Source organism: Peromyscus californicus, unplaced genomic scaffold, assembly GCF_007827085.1.
Source record: "Peromyscus californicus insignis strain IS unplaced genomic scaffold, ASM782708v3 Scaffold_16__1_contigs__length_79575227, whole genome shotgun sequence".
Classification (NCBI taxonomy): Eukaryota; Metazoa; Chordata; class Mammalia; order Rodentia; family Cricetidae; genus Peromyscus; species Peromyscus californicus.
The window spans coordinates 70403701-70421765 of NW_026294458.1; the positions used below are offsets into that span (position 1 = coordinate 70403701).

General features: G+C 37.8%; 1 pseudogene; it reads left to right on the forward strand.

Moving 5' to 3' along the window:
• LOC128111452 (40S ribosomal protein S17-like) overlaps nucleotides 1–1831 on the forward strand; it is a 45358-nt pseudogene extending 43527 nt beyond the window's left edge.
• Nucleotides 1832–18065: the final 16234 nt, after the last annotated feature.

Sequence of the window (18065 nt, forward strand, 5' to 3'; positions counted from 1 at the left end):
AAGCTGTTGGTTATAGGTACGTCAATATACCATCAAATAGAATAACAAGAGACTCGCTAGCAGCGTGTGAGTTCATGTTTTTAAAATGAAAACAAATTAGAATCTTTTTTTTAAAAAATGTCAAAAATATACACACACATAAGTCTTTAATTTTAGAAAGACTGGAAAGATAATAATAAAATTGAAATGGTAATTTCCTCTGGTTGGTAATGATTATAGTTGGATATTTATTTAAATTTTCTATAGTTTATAAATGTAATTGATGAAACATTAGAGTTACAACAAGAAAAAGATAAATGTTATGAAAAACATTGTATCTTTCTAAGATATTTTTCTGTCTTAAATTTAATAAAATTCATACAAATTAAATTAGCAAATTGCTTTTACTCTTGAAGCAATTCTTTATTTTATGGCTATTTCAGGAAAATTCTCTAAATGAATAAATTTTAATAAAACACTGTATTTTGACAATAACCAATACTCTAGGTGTTTTATTAGTATAAGTAACAATTTTTTTCCTCCTATCTGTGGAGGACTGAATTCCAAAATTAAAAACACAGACTGAGATCCTTCTGGGTGTTGGAGAGAAACATAGGCCTCTTGCCTAGCATCTGGGAGCAATGAACTTTTCTTAGATTGAACGCTAGGTTCCACCTTCATCTTCACACTGTCTTCTTTCTGTTTCTATGTTTAAAGTCTTCCTTTCCAAGAGGAAAAAAAATCATCTTTGCTTAAGCATCCACAAAGACCCTATGTCCAAGTAGACTCACATTCACAGATACTCATATTAGGATTACAACATTCGCTTGGGGAAACACATTTCAACACACAGAGGCCAGCCTGAACTACAGAGTGAGTTCCAGGAAAGGCACAAAGCTACACAGAGAAACCCTGTCTTGAAAAAGAAATGTATGACTCTTTATGACAAAGCTCATTCTCAGGACGGTGCCTTATTTATTGTGCTATGTGAATTATAACTCTAAGTAATTTGCCAAGAGGACTGAACTAGTACTCCCTATTTTCTCTTTTACCAGGACCTGTCAATATGTGTAGGCAGAGTTTTCCTGTCCCAAAGCCACTCTCAAATAAACACACTGAATGAAGTTTATGTTAATTCCAAATGCTTGGCCAATAGCTCAGGCTTATTACTAACTAGATCTTACATTTTAAGTTAACCTGTATTCCTTATTTACCCTCTGCCACATGGTGGTAACTTTATTAACATGGCACATTCATCTCCTGCTCCCTCTGTGTCTGGAGAGCAACTCCAGACTCTGCCCCTCTTCCTCCCAGCATTCTCCTAGTCCTGCTCTCCTGCCTAACCTTATTCTGTTTATCTATTGGCCAGTCAGCTTCTTTATCAAACCAATCACAGTGACATATATTCACACAGTGTGAAGGAATATTTTACAGCAAACACGGGTTGCATTTGACCAAGACTGTGAAGAAAGCAACCCAGGTCATCATTGAGAAGTACTACATGCACCTGGGTAATGACTTCTATACCAAGTGTGTGTTCAAAGAGATTGCCATCATCCCCAGCAAGAAACTCTGCAACAAAATACCTGCTATGTCATGCATGTCTGAATCCTCTAATGAAGAGGATTTAGAGAGGTCTTTTAAGAAGTATCTCTGATAAGTTGCAAGAGGAAAAGAGAGAGAAGAGAGATAATTATGTTCCTGAGGTCTCAGCCCTAGATCAGGAAATCTTTGAGGTAGATGCTGACATAAAGAAATGCTGGAGCTTCTGGACTTTGGCACCCTCTCCAACCTGCAGGTCACTCAGTCTACAGTTGGGATGATTTTCAAAACACTACATGGAGCCATTTGAATCTCTTCTGTCATGTTTTCAATAAACCTCAAAACAAAACAAAAAAAGAGTACTGAACTAATGTTAATAATGTTAAGATGAAAATGTTTTTTAAATGTTTCTAGGGAGTTGGACATGGTGGTGCATCCCAGGAATCCCAGCTCTCAGGAGGCAGACACAGGAAGATCTACAAGTTCAAGGTCAGCCTGGTGTTCATTGTGAGGTCCAACCAAATAGTGAGGCCCAGGTTCAGAGACAACAAAAACACCCAGAAGTTCCTTTGAGAAAAATCACAAAGGCTCCTACTGAAACTACAGCTATGGTCCTGCTCTCTGCCACATGGGTTTCAGGGGTCCACCAACTCTGAAGACACTGGTTGACTCATAGCTTGAGTCACAGTTTGAGGATGCCCCTTATAGGTCACATGTTTCAAGTCCATAGAAGCACATCTGAAATAAATCAATATATAAATAAATAAATAAATAAATAAATAAATAAGATAGACAATGAAGGAGGACTTGGTGCTTAACCAGTGTCAAAGCTTCTCTGTAACTCTCCCAGGTAGTTTACAGATAAGTCAGGTGCACACCATATGGACACAGGCCATAGTTACTGCTTACTCTGGGAAGGATGAGTTCTATAAAAATGGACAAATCTGAAATTCAGTGTAAATTCTATTTCTGAAGACTGTGTTCCTTGCTTAGAGGTGAAACATAGTATACCTTCAATTTTCAATAGTAAAAGTGTAGCTGGTTTCCAGTTGCTGCAGAGACTCATACATGGTTAAAGTTTTGGAAATAAGTGACTGTCGATTTCTTAGGCCTGTCTGCGTCACATACTCCAAATCTAAGGAAACATCACAGAAGAGCAGATAGAAAGAATGTAAGAGCCTGATAAAGGACTAGTTTGTGGAATACTCTCTTCCATGCATGATAAGATACTATATTTATGAACTCTAGAATATTCTCATGTGTTATTGTGGTCTTCATAAAACAGAACATCTTATAACAGATTCTAAACTGGCATAAAGTACATGATATACAGCATTTGCTTTTGATGCTTTATTGATTGTAAATTTTGTGTTCCTATCATGCGTCAGCTAACCCTTCTGGCATTGCTTAAAGCAATATACTACTAGTGCTTTAATCTCCAGATTTTTAGCCAATTAGAATATATTTGGGGGCCTAATGAGACATAATTTAAATGTATGTGTACATACAAGCATGCATGTAACGGCATATTTTTGTGAATATGTATTGGATAATTATTCTCACAATGGAGCTCTTTTTTGTCACTGAGTTGCCTAGGTATGTTTGTGTGAGCACATGCACACATGTATGTCTGTTATATGTATTCTTGCAACTTACACTCTTTGAACATTTTGGGTTTATAACATATTGTTATCAACTATATAGTTACCATACTACGTTTTAAATTTTTTGAAATTAAAACATGATTATATCATTTTCCTATTTCTTCCCTCCAAACCTTCCCATTTGCCCCACCTTACTCTCTCTCTCAAATTCATTACCTCTAGGCTCTTTTTCTTTAAGTGTGTGTATGTATGTGTGTATATGTATTTCTAGTTTATGAATATATTAAATACAATCAGTACAGTTTGTATTATGTTACTTGTATATATATATACATAAGTATATATGATTTCAGTACTGACATTAGATAACCAACTGTATACTTTCCCCTAGGGAAGACTGTTTTCTCCCACTCTTGGCATTCCTTAATTACCATTTTGTTCTTCATGTTGGAACTTAATCTGTAGAAGTACCCATGTGAAGACTTTTCCCTCTGTGGTGTTATTAATGTCATTTGCTCACATTTTCTGGATTCCTACAGCACATAGAGTGCATACAGATAGTTTCCTGGACCCAGCTGCTCTAAAACATGGAGTTCTGTGATCTTCTGTCAGACTTCATCTGGACAGTGTCTGTTTGCATTTTCATCCTCGGCAAAGCATTATGTGTTAAAATATTGATATTGAGCCGAGTGGTGGTGGCACATGCCTTTAATCGCAGCACTCAGGAGGCAGAGCCAGAAGGATCTCTGGGAGTTCGAGGCCGGCCGGTTTCTATGGAGCGAGATCCAGGACAGGCACCAAAACTACACAGAAAAACCCTGTCTCAAAAAAACAAAACAAAAAAAATATTGATATTGATTAAAAAGTTTGCATGACTAAAATGATGTATTTGATGACCTTTAACCAACCTATTAGTTATTAATGACACACTGTCCTACAAAAATAATACAAATCAAATTAACAAATTTTAATATATTTTAAATTAGTAAATAGTTTTGCATGGGGTTTTTAACCTGTTTTATTTTTTGTGTACTATTATTTTGTCTGCATGGATGTCTATTAACTATGTACATGTCTGGTGTCCACAGAACTGAGAAAGGATTGTAGAACCCCCGGGAACTGAAATTACTGATTGTTATAAGTGATTATGCAGCTACTCAGAACTGAACCCAGGTCCTCTTCAAGAGCTGGAAGTACTCTTAAGCATGGAGCCATTTCTCCAGCCACATTTTGCACAAAATTTTAAGATATCTGTTTGACAAGCATGGTCACAATAATCAAGCAAAGTTGTCATAACTTAAAAAGTTGAAAAAGTTTAAGATCCTAGGTTCTGGCATCTGATGAGGCTTGTGAAGTTACCATAATTATATGATCCATGTGTGATCTTCAATGTGTTCCTCAAGTGGGTTTTCACTGACAAAAAGTGCTAGAAAATATAGCAGCAAGTGCTTCAGAGATCCACTGTCTTAGCTTACAGTGCCAATCAAAATTCCACTGTGGGGCTTTTTAAAATCAAATCTGTGGCAGGGAAAATGGTACAGTGAGTAAAAACACTTACCATATAAGCATTAGGACCAGAGTTCAAATTCCCAGAACATGTGTAAAGCTGCATGGGGTAGTCCAAATCTGTATTCCCAGTGTTTCTAAAGTAGGTTGATAGATGGGGACAGAAGAAACTCACAAGACAAACCAAGCCAACATCCCAATACAGAAGGGGGCATGCTTATGAAGGTCCACCCCTGCCAAAGGATGCTCAAGGCTATATTTTTCAATTGCATGTAAACAGAGAAAACATCCTTTATTAGGTATTTTCTGATATACTTAATAAGGTTTCCAGACAACACAGCCTTTATTTTCTATTTCATATTTCCATATGTTCTTTGATAATTCCATATGTGTATGCAATGTATACCATGCCACTGTGCCCAATGAATGAGACCTGTATTATTGTTGGGATATGGTTCTGGCTGATGAGTGGAGCCATCTCTGAAGCACTGAGCAACCCAGCATCCGGCCAACTCCCCTACATAATGATCATCCTTTCCCCAGAAGCCATTGACTACCAATATCCCTTAAGCTAGGAGTGGAACTTTGGGATTTCATCTCTTACCTGTAAGTTTTGACTGGCTTGAGCCTGTACAGTGATGAGTGCAACAACATTTCAGAAGAACTTCACTAAATACAATTGATCATCGCCCATGGTATCATTGCTGCCCAGCACACCAAAGATGTCCATTTAGAAAAGACTTCATGCTTATAGTGCTTCCCAGAATATTGATCCTGCACCCAATGCCTACATTCTGAGCACATCCATTCTAGAGCTTATTCAACAGCATACCCTCACAGCTAATGTATCCACATTTGGTCTGGTCAGGCATCCATAAAAAATTATTGCATTATTTTCCTAGGACTTCCATAGAAAATTGCCACAAATTTTTAACTTAAAACAATGGAAAGTTATTCTTAATTTTGAGAAGACCCAAGACTACAAATCAAGATGGCAAAGAGTTGGTGCATTTTGTGGGCTTGGCAGGAATACATGCTCCACATGTCTCCCCTTATATCCAGTGGGAGCTTGCAGCATATTTGTACAGACATTTTACTCCTCTGCCCCCATCTTCATATGGTACGTTGGCCACTGGATCAGACTGTACCCAAATCCAGTGTGACTCATCTACAAAAATGTGACTACATCTACAAAATCCTCTTTCCAAATAAGATCACATTTAGAGGTTCTGTATAGCCATAAAGTTTGCAAAGACATTATTCAGTCCAATAGAGCTACAGACATAATGTCATCAGACGGTGATGAAGCAAACATTGAAAGATTCTCTGACAATCATCCTGGTTTACACAAAGACTAGGATTTTTCCTGCGGTGTTAAAAATGGCAGGTACCCCTTCATCATCTTTGATTTTGAAGGTAGTATTGTCCTCAACACACTGTGAAGCCTAATTCTCTATAGAAGAATTAATAATTCATTACAAACTACATGTTGGACTTTATGGTACACATGATCATAAAATAGTAAAACCACTGTATTCCCAACCCAACAGGAAGAAAACCCTGGAACAACAGAGGATCAATTCATTTAACTCTAACCCAAACCACTGTAGCTCTCCCATCTTTGGCAACCCTCTTTTATCAGGCCCCCAAAGAAAGATAGAGGAGTATTGAACACTACACTGTTAACCCTAATGTCACTATTCTCATTCACTACAACTGTACTTGATAATTGAAAAGTTTGGGAAATCAGTATTTATATTTATTCAATTCCATTAGAATATATTGGCATATTCCAAATACAGAGCATGACATTGGACAATGCACTAAACCAGAAAGATAAATAAGACCCAGAATATACCATCAACTTCCAGCTTTGTATTATAAAGGTGGTAAGAATCAGTCAGCCAAGTGCTGGGTCGACTGGGTGAGTCATTGACGGTATGAAACAATATTATGATAAAAAAAATAATGAAGGAGGTCGTTTGGAACAGCTCAGCACTCTAGTAGCAAGTCCACTTAGGGGTTCAGTCCTTCCTGTGCTTCCGCCTCCATCTTTCACCATGAACCCTAGTCTACTGCTGCCTCACTGCCATGAAGCTCCAGTGTGACAGTGGCCTAAGGGAAGCCTTTCCCAAACAATCCTATTTATAAATGTTGTCTTTACACGTATCTCTCTGCCTTCCCTATGGGTTTTCTGTACATTCCTGATCCTATTGTACTGTGCATATCTTTTGTGTGTTCTCTTAATATTTTTTATTTAAAAGTTTTATTTTCATTTTACATACCAATCACAGTTCCCCCTCCTTCCCCTCCTCCCGCTCACCCTAAATCTTGCCCCCATCCATTCTCCAGAGAGGGTAAGGCCTCCCATGGGGAGTCAACAAAGCCTGGCATATCAAGTTGAGGCAAGACCACGCACCTCCCTGCTGTATCGAGGCTGGACCAGGATTTATCCATAGTGCTTGAACTGGCTTTTTGGAGCCCATTCCCTATGGAGGGATACCTTGATCAGTCTTGTTTGTTCTCTTACAGAACATAGCTGCTGTAAGAAGAGATTTATTTTTCTTTTCCATTTTGTTTATCCTTTGAGAACTCAATAGAGAAAAGAGAGTAAAGAGTAAATAATATATAGCTTTGACTTTGAAGGTAAAAAGGATGGAATTCATTATTAAAGTAAGATAATAAGAAAAAAATGGGGCCGAGCAATGAGGTCGATGGCCGTTTTGAGCTATAGGAATCATTGCTCTTTTTCCAATGCTTTTAGTTATGTTCTGTTTCTTTGAAACCATTATTTGTGAAATCAATCTCTTGAACAAAGATCATTCCATGAGCCTTAGCTCTGATTTGGAGTTATGATGGTTTATTCTCCCACTGTGTTTCCAGGAACACTCAAACCAGAAGGTCTTAAAATGTGTTCTAAGAAGTTTCCAAGGTGAAAAATACACTGAATAGCTCTAAAAAATAAAATTCCTCCCAGAATTACTATTCTACATTTATTTTTAAATTATGCCACTATCTGTAAAAGGGCTGTAAACTAGAATGTAATGTAAGCTTTTTAAGTACTCTCACGAGATGCAGTGTACAACAGAATGAGGCTAGCATTGTTCAATAAACTGATATATTGGTGAAACCAAACAATTTCGGTTTGACTCTTGAGTATCTCCCAAAGGTCCGTATAGTGAAAGCTCTGCTCCCAGCAGAGTCCTAATGGGAGCTGGTGCAGCCTTTAGGGGTGTGTTCTAGTGAGGCATTGAGGAAAACAATGGGGTATCAGATCTTTCCTTTCCCTATTTTGTTCTTTTATTTCCTTTCCAGCCATGAGGTATTACTTCCCACAAATGCCTCCTAGTGCCTGCACCAGAGGCCTAACACTCTCAAGTCTGTCTGCTCATGTACTAGAGCCTCCCAAAGGATGAATCAAAATAAACCTTATATCAAGCAAATTTGGAATTGTCATAGAAATTGAATAACAATGGAAAACAAAGGTACTCATGTAGCAGAAATCTTAGATGGTTTTATTAATAAAATCAAACCTGAGGCCAAGTATTGGGGTGAACACTGGAAGATCAGCGAGACAGAACAAGCCACAGCTAACCTCACCTGGCCAACTTCTCAGCTGATCTTGTTTCCTCAGACTGGAAGCTTCTGAGTCCTCATCCCAATGGCTCTCAGCTGAATTGCTGCTCGAAAGGCTGAACCTTAACCAGCTAAAAGCTTCTAGTTTCTGGTCCTCACGCCTTATATACCTTTCTGCTTTCTACCACCACTCCCTGGGATTAAAGGCTCGCTTTCTGGGATTAAAGGTGTGTGTCACCATGCCTGGCCGTTTCCAATGTGGTCTTGAACTCACAGAGATCCAGAGGGATTTCTACCTCTGGAGTGCTAGGATTAAAGGTGTGAGTGCCACCATTTTCTAGCCTTTGTATCTAGTGGCTGTTCTGTCTCTGACCCCAGGTAAGTTTATTAGGGTGCACAATATTTTGGAGAGCACAATACTACCACTTACTCAACACTATCCCAAACTAAGAAATTGTGTTTTGAGTTCTGTGAAAGGTATTAGAGCATAATTTAGAATATGGAAGTCTTCTGGTTGTGCACACTCCCCAACCTTAGAAAAAGCATTGCTGTGTCTATGGTGCACAAGAGAACCGGCCATATTTAACAAAATGAGTAGGCCTTATTTTAAATAACCATTTGGCAGATACATTTGCCTGAACTCATTTGAATATTTTTCAAATGTGTCTTCAGTAGGGCTGAATTAATTTTCCATCAGATTAGTCTCAAAGCAACCTAAGTATGATATTCACTTGACCAAGAGAATTGAAAATCATATATAAGATGCTCAATTGGAATTGAATCTTAAACAATTTAAATGTGACTTCTAAAATTTCATTCTTCCTACTGATCAATCTGACTGTAAATGATATACACTGTGACAATTGAGTGTTTATTTGCACCTGGGTCTTATGGCCCCAGTTATAACTCATGAAAGTTCTTTACAACTTCAACTATTATTTTTGCTAATTATTCTGTTTTTTTACACCCCTGCAATCATTTTGCTTGGTGTAGGGATAATAGGGCAAAAATACACTTGTGTGGAATTGCCTTGTGTAATAATTTTGTACATTTAAGCATTTGTTTCTTTTCAGATTTGAGGCCTTTATGTGACTGTAAGGAATTTAGCTCATAATTTTCTACCACCTACATAATGTTGAGTTGTGCTAAAAAATTGTTTTTTAAATATGAAGTTTTATCTTCATCTTCTGGAAATTTCTTTCTATTTATTGTATCAATTATCTTTGAAATGTTTGGTAAAATGCAAATTTTATTACTTATTCAGCTTTCCCATTTTCTTGCTTCATTACTATACCAATGCCCTATGTTAAGCATCCATGAAGACACTGTTCAACTCTTTGATGAACTCAGAATTTCTGTAACTCCTTATACATGGATCATCATCATGTGTGAGCCTGTCAGTTTCTGTGATGATTTTTTTTTTTGTTTTTGTTTTTTGTTTTTTTTTTGTTTTTCGAGACAGGGTTTCTCGGTGTAGCTTTGCGCCTTTCCTGGAACTCACTTGGTAGCCCAGGCTGGCCTCGAACTCACAGAGATCCACCTGGCTCTGCCTCCCGAGTGCTGGGATTAAAGGCGTGCGCCACCACCGCCCGGCGCTCTGTGATGATTTTTTATGTGTGCACCCCAATAAAGCTTTTCTGAGGATCAGAGGAAAAAGCCAGCCATTATATTTAACATAGAGATCAGGCAGTGGTAGCACACACCTTTAATCCTAGCATTCAGGAGGCAGAGATTCATGCAGATCTCTGTGAGTTCAAGGCCACACTGGGAACAGAGCCAGGCGTGGTGGCACATGCCTTTAAATTCCAACACTAGTTAACCATAGAGGTCTGGAGGTCTGTACAGACAGACAGGAAGTGATAGAGCTGGGTAGAAAGAGGCAGTGATGTAGCTGGACAGGGAGAGGAAGTGAGATGGCAGGGCACAGATAGGATATAGGCATGAGTATACGGGAAGTAGCTCTCTTTTTGGCTGAGGACTTCCAAGAGATAAGAACGGAACTGGCTTCTTTCTGCTTCTGTGATCTCTCAGTTTATACCCCAATATCTGGCTCTGGGTTTTTTTTTTATTAATAAGACCAGTTAGAAAATCACCTTACAAGTTTCTTTATCCCTCTGAAAACTACATGTCATGGTGTTCTTTATCTTCCATGAAGATTTCTCCACATCCAAGGGTAAAGAACTGTCTGCAAGGCAGGGGACATGATGGGAGGATGTGCAGAGATGACCGGCCACACTAGTGGAAGCCCGTGAACTGTGGACTAGTGGCTGTGGAGCCCCCATGGGACTGGACTAGGCCCTCTGGGTATGGAAGACGGTTGTTTGGCTCGAACTGTTTGGGGGACACCCAGGCAGGGGGATCGGGATCTGTCCCTGGTGCATGGGCAGGCTTTTGGGAATCCGGTGCCTGTGGTGTGACACCTTGCGCAGCCTTGGTGCAGTGGGAAGGAGTTTGGACCTGCCTAGGCTCAGTGTGCTGGGCTCTGCTGACTCCCCATGGAAGATCTCAATTTGGGGGATGTGAGGATGTGGGATGGCTTGGGAGAGAGGGCTGGGGGGTAGGAGGAGGAAGGAGGTGGGATTTGTGGGTGGTATGTAGAGTGAGTAGAAAATTTCTTAATAAAGAAAAATGAAAAAAAAGAATATATCATCAACAATTAAAGAAAAAGAGAACAAGGGGGCTACATGGGAGAGTTTGGAGGGGGAAAAGGAAGGGGAAATGATGTAATTACATTATAATCTCAAAAAATAATAAAAATATTTTAAGAGAGAAAAAAAGAATTTTATGCAAAAGTAACCTCATTCATCTGCAAAATACAAAAGACAGAAGTTGAAACTAAACAGTTTGTTACCCTAGTTGATAGTTCATAATTTACATTTATTAGATTTATCTCATTCAATTCACATAAAAATCCAATATTGTCATAACATGAATGGAAATTGCTTTAGTTCTAGGCCAGTGTTAATTCCATGTGTACATTCAAATGCACATATAATTTGTGATGGATTATGTTGTGTGCAGTAAATATTTCATATGTATAAGTCCTCATTCATATCTTCTTGTCCTCTAAACTCCTTCCTTCATAAACTCCAGTTTGTACTCGAAGCCTAGCCTAGAGAAGGCTATGGATTAAAATCTAAAGAGTAAAAAATACATGGCTTGTGTATTTCTAGCTTTTAAAGGCAGTTCCAGACTGATTTTCACAAAGGCTTCAGGAGTTTATATTCCCATTAACAGTGAAGTGGATTTCCCTTTTCCTCACACCCTCCACTTCATTTGTTGTCATTTATATCTCGATCTTAATCATTCTGACTGGATGAAATCTCATCCAGTGGATGGCCTTGAGCCCATGCATGTACTGACATCCCTAACTGGATTCAGCAGGTTACATAAAAGCAAAAGAAACAGGACATGAAAATGGGATGGAGATGTGGGAAAGCTCCAGAAGGAGGTGGATATGATCAAAATCCGTTGTATTTATGCATGACAATCTCAAAGAATATATAAAAATAGTATTTTTAAACTATTTTCTCCAAAGAGGTATATTACTACTTCCTTCCTTTCTTATAAATACAAGCATAGAACTGGCCCTGATCTCACTCTTCACTCCCCCAAGGGACATTTAGCCCCAGGTACTCAGAAAATTGTTTATCTCTCCACTCTACTTACCTGTCACATTTTACTACGTTTATATTTATACCATTCCCTTTAATGAGACATTTCTTTTGCTTAACAATTTGAATTTCCTACTGTGGTCATCCTAAATCCCCCACCATGCTCTGAAGATCTTTAGTGACTTTCTTCTCCCCAACCATTTTCAATACTTTAAGTTAGGAGAATCGTCAAATTATTTGTCAAATTCGTCTGTGCAAGACACCAGGCACTTTCTGTGGGAAACTCCTCTGATGCCCATCCTCACTTGTCTCTGTTTCTGTGTGATTCTTGAGTCCCTCCTTTTCTAATTGAATGATGCAGTTCTTTAAGGATGAACTCGGGTCTCCTCAGTAGAAGCCTTCTGCAGTTGCCAGAAGCCTCGCTGGCTCCCACTCCTATGAACCTTTGCTGACCTTTTCATCTGTGTCACATGACTGTGTCTGCTGAAGTTTGTTTTTTACTACAGATAGGTATGTCTAACTTGATCTCTAGAAGGATGATTAATTAGTTCTTCCATGACAGGAATGTTTCTCGGGTCAACACAGCTTCTATCACAGAACATACAAATCATTCATCAAATAGATATTTGGAGACAGGAGCAATGGCACACACCTAAAATTCGAGCACTCAAGAGGTTAAGATAAAAGATTAAGAATTTGAGGCTAGACCAAACTACATAAGAAGACCAGCAAATTTTAAAAACGCAACTATTTGGTTCTCATAGATTCCTTATTGCTTATATGTTGAACTCAGATAGGAATAATATTAGGCTTGATTTTATTGCATTTTTAAGAGCCAGCTTTTCTGAATGTGGAATGTATAGGCAGTTGCAAAAATGACACCTGATAATTCATTGAACATGTAGAATTTCCAGCTCCATCTAAGACCCATTGAATCACAAACTCCTGGACTGAAGCCTAGGCATCAGTGTTTCTCAAGCACTTTACAGAGTCTGATAAGCACTCGTATTTGAGAAACACTGCTATGGATCAATCAGGTAGTCCCCATAGCATTTCTAGCTAAAGTAATACTAGTCAAGAAATGGTTAATTTAAAACGCATTTGTGTTTGAATATTCTGACCTGTTTAAAACAATACAAACAATGATTAGCATTGTGCTTTAGGTCATTTTCAAAGCTTTGATGATAATGAAAATATAACCTATTGGGGCAGACATTCTTCTACGTGATTCTAAAAGTTTTGATGGTGAAAGTTAATGTTTATGCTTCTTTAACTTTTACTTAGATCACCCCCAAATATAGCTTGATGTAAATAAAGGTCTGCAATCTCAAAATCGGTATCATTGTGGAAATCTCAATCTAGCACACAGAAACTTTTGTTATTGGGAAAGTGTTCAGGACTCAAATATGAGCAGCTCTGAGCTTCTCATCCATCATGCTACATGAACATTGGCATCTGAGGGGCTCCCATGAATAGTGAGATCTGGAGCAGAGATGGCAAATGCCATAGCTGATGGCCTCGGAGAGGCCACCACATGCTCAGAAGGTATTAAGAGTAATTCAGGGAACTCAGATGTTGATCTGCAATCTGTTCCAGAACCAAAATTACACAAAAGAAGTCATGAACTCTGTAAGTTAAGTAGTTAATTTTACTTCCATTTAGTTGGATAGTATTTTAGTCAGGGTCCTCCAAAGAAAAAGATTCTATGGGATATAAGTACATACCACACACACACACACACACACACACACACACACACACACACACACACACACACAAAACCCATATGTAACTCACACATACACACAATACACACACAACATATATGCAACACACATATACATAAGGGATTTAGAGTTACAAGACTTTAAATTTCTTTATGCAACACATAAAATACTAATAGTCTTATCCAAACCAATGAAAGAACATTGTGGAAATGGCCCGGGTATTAGCACTTAATGGAAAGTTTCCCAGATAAATTTGGCAATGATGCAGTCTTGAGAATAGCTATTCTAACAGACAAATTTCTTCCCTTTTAATGTCACATATACTCTACTAAGAGATAAATCAAACATTGACTATTTGAGAGAAACAATCAATAAATACAGGAGAAATAGGAGACCCAAAGGCCTAAATCCTGAATTAAATACTGAAAGATAAAATGTTTCTCCCAACAATGGAACATAATATATCACTGGGGCCTTTGAACCATTTTCTCTCATCTTTCTCCTCCTCTTGTTTCTCCTTCTCTTCTGTCTTCTCTTCATCATCTTCCTCTTTCTCTCCCTCCCCTCCTCCACATCATCATCACTCATCCATTCTAGGAATGACAATGGTAATAAATTAGAGTTAGCACCAGAATTGTGTAGTCTAGCATCTTCTAATTTTAGACAGAAGAGATGCATCTGTTGTAGGTAGTCTAGTAGACTCACATTCCATGGGTCACAACATTCCAGTAAAGGGATGAGTTTCAGAGACTGGAAAATAAGTGATTGTTTTCACCTTTGCAGAACTTATACCTTTGCAGAGTGCAAGTTCATGCATGTCCACTTTTAAAAGCCATGAATTAAATGGAAAAGTTGAAATGCTTGAAACTAAAGCATAAGCTCACTTAAAACTAAAAGGTACGACTATTACTTTGTTTCCAAAGATAACCTGAAATTAGAGTCAATACTAAAAATTGACTTACTGTCACAAAACAGACTATTAGAACCTCATCTCTGTGTAATGAATACATTTATGATCACAATAACATAACAGAATCGGTAAATATAAATGTTGGCTCAGAATGTATAGCGTCAAAAACGTAAATACTGAATCTAAATTTAGAAATTGTTTTCTGGTATCTGGATCAACCCCAGACCCTCAGTCATGTTAGAAGAAATGTTCTTCTTCCAGCCTTGAAATATCTTTATTCATGAATATTTAATATTAAAAATTTGTAAGAGACTTTCATTATGGTTAGAATATAAAGTGCCCCACAGTGGTACAAGTGTTGAACATTTGGTCCCCAAGTAATAGCACTATTTTGGGAAGATGTTAATAGTTTATGAGGTGAGACTTAGGAGGAGACTAGGTTGAGACTAGGTTCAGAATTCGGTGGCATCTTGTCCAGGCTGACAACATGTCTCTCCCTGCCTCCCCCATGTAATGAAGTAAAGACCCTTCTCTAGCCAATTTTCCCACCGCCATGATGTAACAATCAAGTAACAATGTGCTGAAATCTCTGAAACTCTGAACCCAAGCAAACCCTGAATCCTTTAAGGGGTGTGTTTCAGGTATTTTGGCGACAGAGACAAGAAAAGCTAATTAATACAGTTCTCCAGCTTGAATTGAGGACAGGGTGTGTATGTAGTGCACAGATGATGTCAAGTGCGTGGAATGTGTCAGAAGTTACCATCTAAGAGGGGGTAAATGGAACCTTTGGTCTCTGGATGTTTTGTAGTCAGAGCAGCCAGGCCTGTGGGATCTAGGAAAGAAGGTACCATCTTCACGGACTTCCCAGGACCCCAAGGTACCACTTTCCTAGGGATTGAATGAGTTTTTCCCAAAATTCTGTCAACAAGAATTGCAAACACTGTATTGACTTTCTGATAAGATAATATTGTGGTATATTTTTTATCTTGAATTTCCCTAACCATGAGTGAATTTGCATGTTTGTTAATAGTTTGGATATTTATATTAACTTAGATGAGATTTCTACTAATCTTTTATTTCCTTTTTCATTGAGGTTCTGTAGGTTTCTGTTTACTAAGATTTAAACAATCTTTTGCTAACTCACTTTCATGCATCTATCTTTTCACTTATAGCTTCTAGAGTTTAATTTTTGGTAAATATCTTTGGTGAATATAGAGTCAGCCTTATATAATCAAAGATTCCACATTGTGAATTGAACCAAATATGGATATAAAATATTCAGAAAAAAATGCCTTTGTACTGAACATTCACAAAATCTTATGCCTTATTATTATTCCCTAATGATTATATATATATATATATATATATATATATATATATATTAGCTGTTACACAGAATTTACATTATGTTGATAAACACACACAATCAAGAGATATTTAAAGAATGTAGAGGTTGTGTTCATGTTGTATTCAAATCCTATATCATTTTCTATAGCAGACTTGAGCATCTTTGAATTTTGATGGGGGGTCTAGAGCAATCTTCCACGGATGTGAAGGGATGATACATATGTGGGTATATGTATATATGCATGTTCTCTTTTCATCTTTACACATTTTTTCTTGCTGTTGTTTGGTTCTTTTTTTTTTCTTTTTCTTTTTGTGTTTGAGTTTTTTATTTTTATGCAATGTCTTCCCAAATACAATAATAATATATCCACAGTTCTTGCTTTCTGATGAATTAGCAGCATTATTAAATAACCAGCTTTCTCATCTCATCCCACTTCAAACTTTGTATTATATGATGATAACTCAAGTATACTTGCCTATGTTTCTAAATTCTTGATCATACTCCACTTTTCCATTTTTCTATTCCGAAATCAATACCACATTCTTAGCCTTCACGGGTCCTGGGGTTGCATTTATGTACATTTAGGATCTTTTTTTGTGTAATGAAACCAGTAGACCTTTTAAATCATCTCTAACCTGAGGGATTGCATTTGATGCCTGATCTTCCCATTCAAGACAAAATGGGAGTGTATCTTCAGATTTTTTTCTTAAGATAATTTGTAGTTTTTGACTAGATCTTTGCAGCTTTCCTACTAACTCTTTACTGACAATTTAGTTACATTATGTAATAAAGATTACTGTCTCTAGTTCTAAATCTCTATAAGCAGAAAATTTTTCTAATGTATTTTTCTAGGGTACATGTACCTTAATTTTGGTAACTGTTTACTTGTGTATCTAGAGCTTTATTTTTCAGAAGGACGTAATCACCAGAACACTTATTTTCCCCAGTGCTACACCATATTTATTTTCTTCTCTATATAAGCTTTATTATGGTGATGAGGACAATTGCCAAAACCTGTCGGCTTCCTAGTTTAACTGAAAATGTTTTATTTTTTGCCTAAAGCGCTTTGTTTTTGTACAGGTTTAAATTGCTTTATTACATGGTATTTAAACAGTTTTCTTCCACTGTGTTCATTTTTTTAAAATTTTATTTTATAATTTAATTTAATTTTACATATCAGCCACGGATTCCCTTGTTCTCCCCTCTCCTGCCCCCCCATTCCCATCTCCTCCAGGGCAAAGACTCCCCTGAGGATTGAGTTCAACTTGGTAGATTCAGTCCAGGCAGGTCCAGTCCCCTCCTCCCAGGCTGACCCAAGTGTCCCTGTATAAGACCCAGGTTCCAAACAGCCAGCTCATGCAATGAGCACAGGACCCAGTCCCACTGCCCGGATGCCTCCCAAACAGATCAAGCTAATCGACTGTCTCACTTATCCAGAGGGCCTGATTCAGTTGGGGGCTCCTCAGCTTTTGGAAAAAAAAATATCATCCAACTTGTTGATCAGTGAATTCAATTGCAGCCAATGTCAGAATCTTCTGTGCCACTTATATTCACTGAGATTTTTGAGAAATGTCAGGACATATCAACAACTAAAAAATAGATAGGGTTGGCGGGAAGATTTTCACTTTGATCAAGGGAGCCTGAGTTCAGTTGATCATTCAATATGGATCTAAGAGAATCTTGGCATTTGCCCAGCAGAAACCTCCTCATCTCAAAGCATATCCATAATGACGAGTGTCATAAGATCTATTAACATGTCAATCAATTGATTTAAATACCATTTAAATACCATTGATTTAAATACCATTTCATTTCTCCTTCTCCTCCTCTTCCTCCTCCCTCCTCCTCCTCCTCCTCCTCCTCCTCCTCCTCCTCCTCCTCATTCTTCTTCTTTTTGAGACAAAGTCTCACTGTGTAGCCCTGGCTGATCTGGAACTCTCCATGTAGACCATACCAGCCTCAAATTCACAGAGATCTATCATCTTTCTGTCTGCCTCTGCTTCCCAAGTGCAGAGAAAAAAGTATAGGCCACCAAGCCCAGCCACTCTCCCCATATCAATTCAATATAGTACTCAAAGTCCTAGCTAGAGCAATAAGACAACAAAAGGAGATCAAGGGGATACAAATTGGAAATTTAGCTTTGTAATTACTGCTGCTGATTCTCTTCTTTTGAAATGATTCCATACACAACAAGCAGTTTCTAAATTATTTTTCTTTTCTTTTTATTCAGAAATTTTCTATTCATTTTACATACCAACC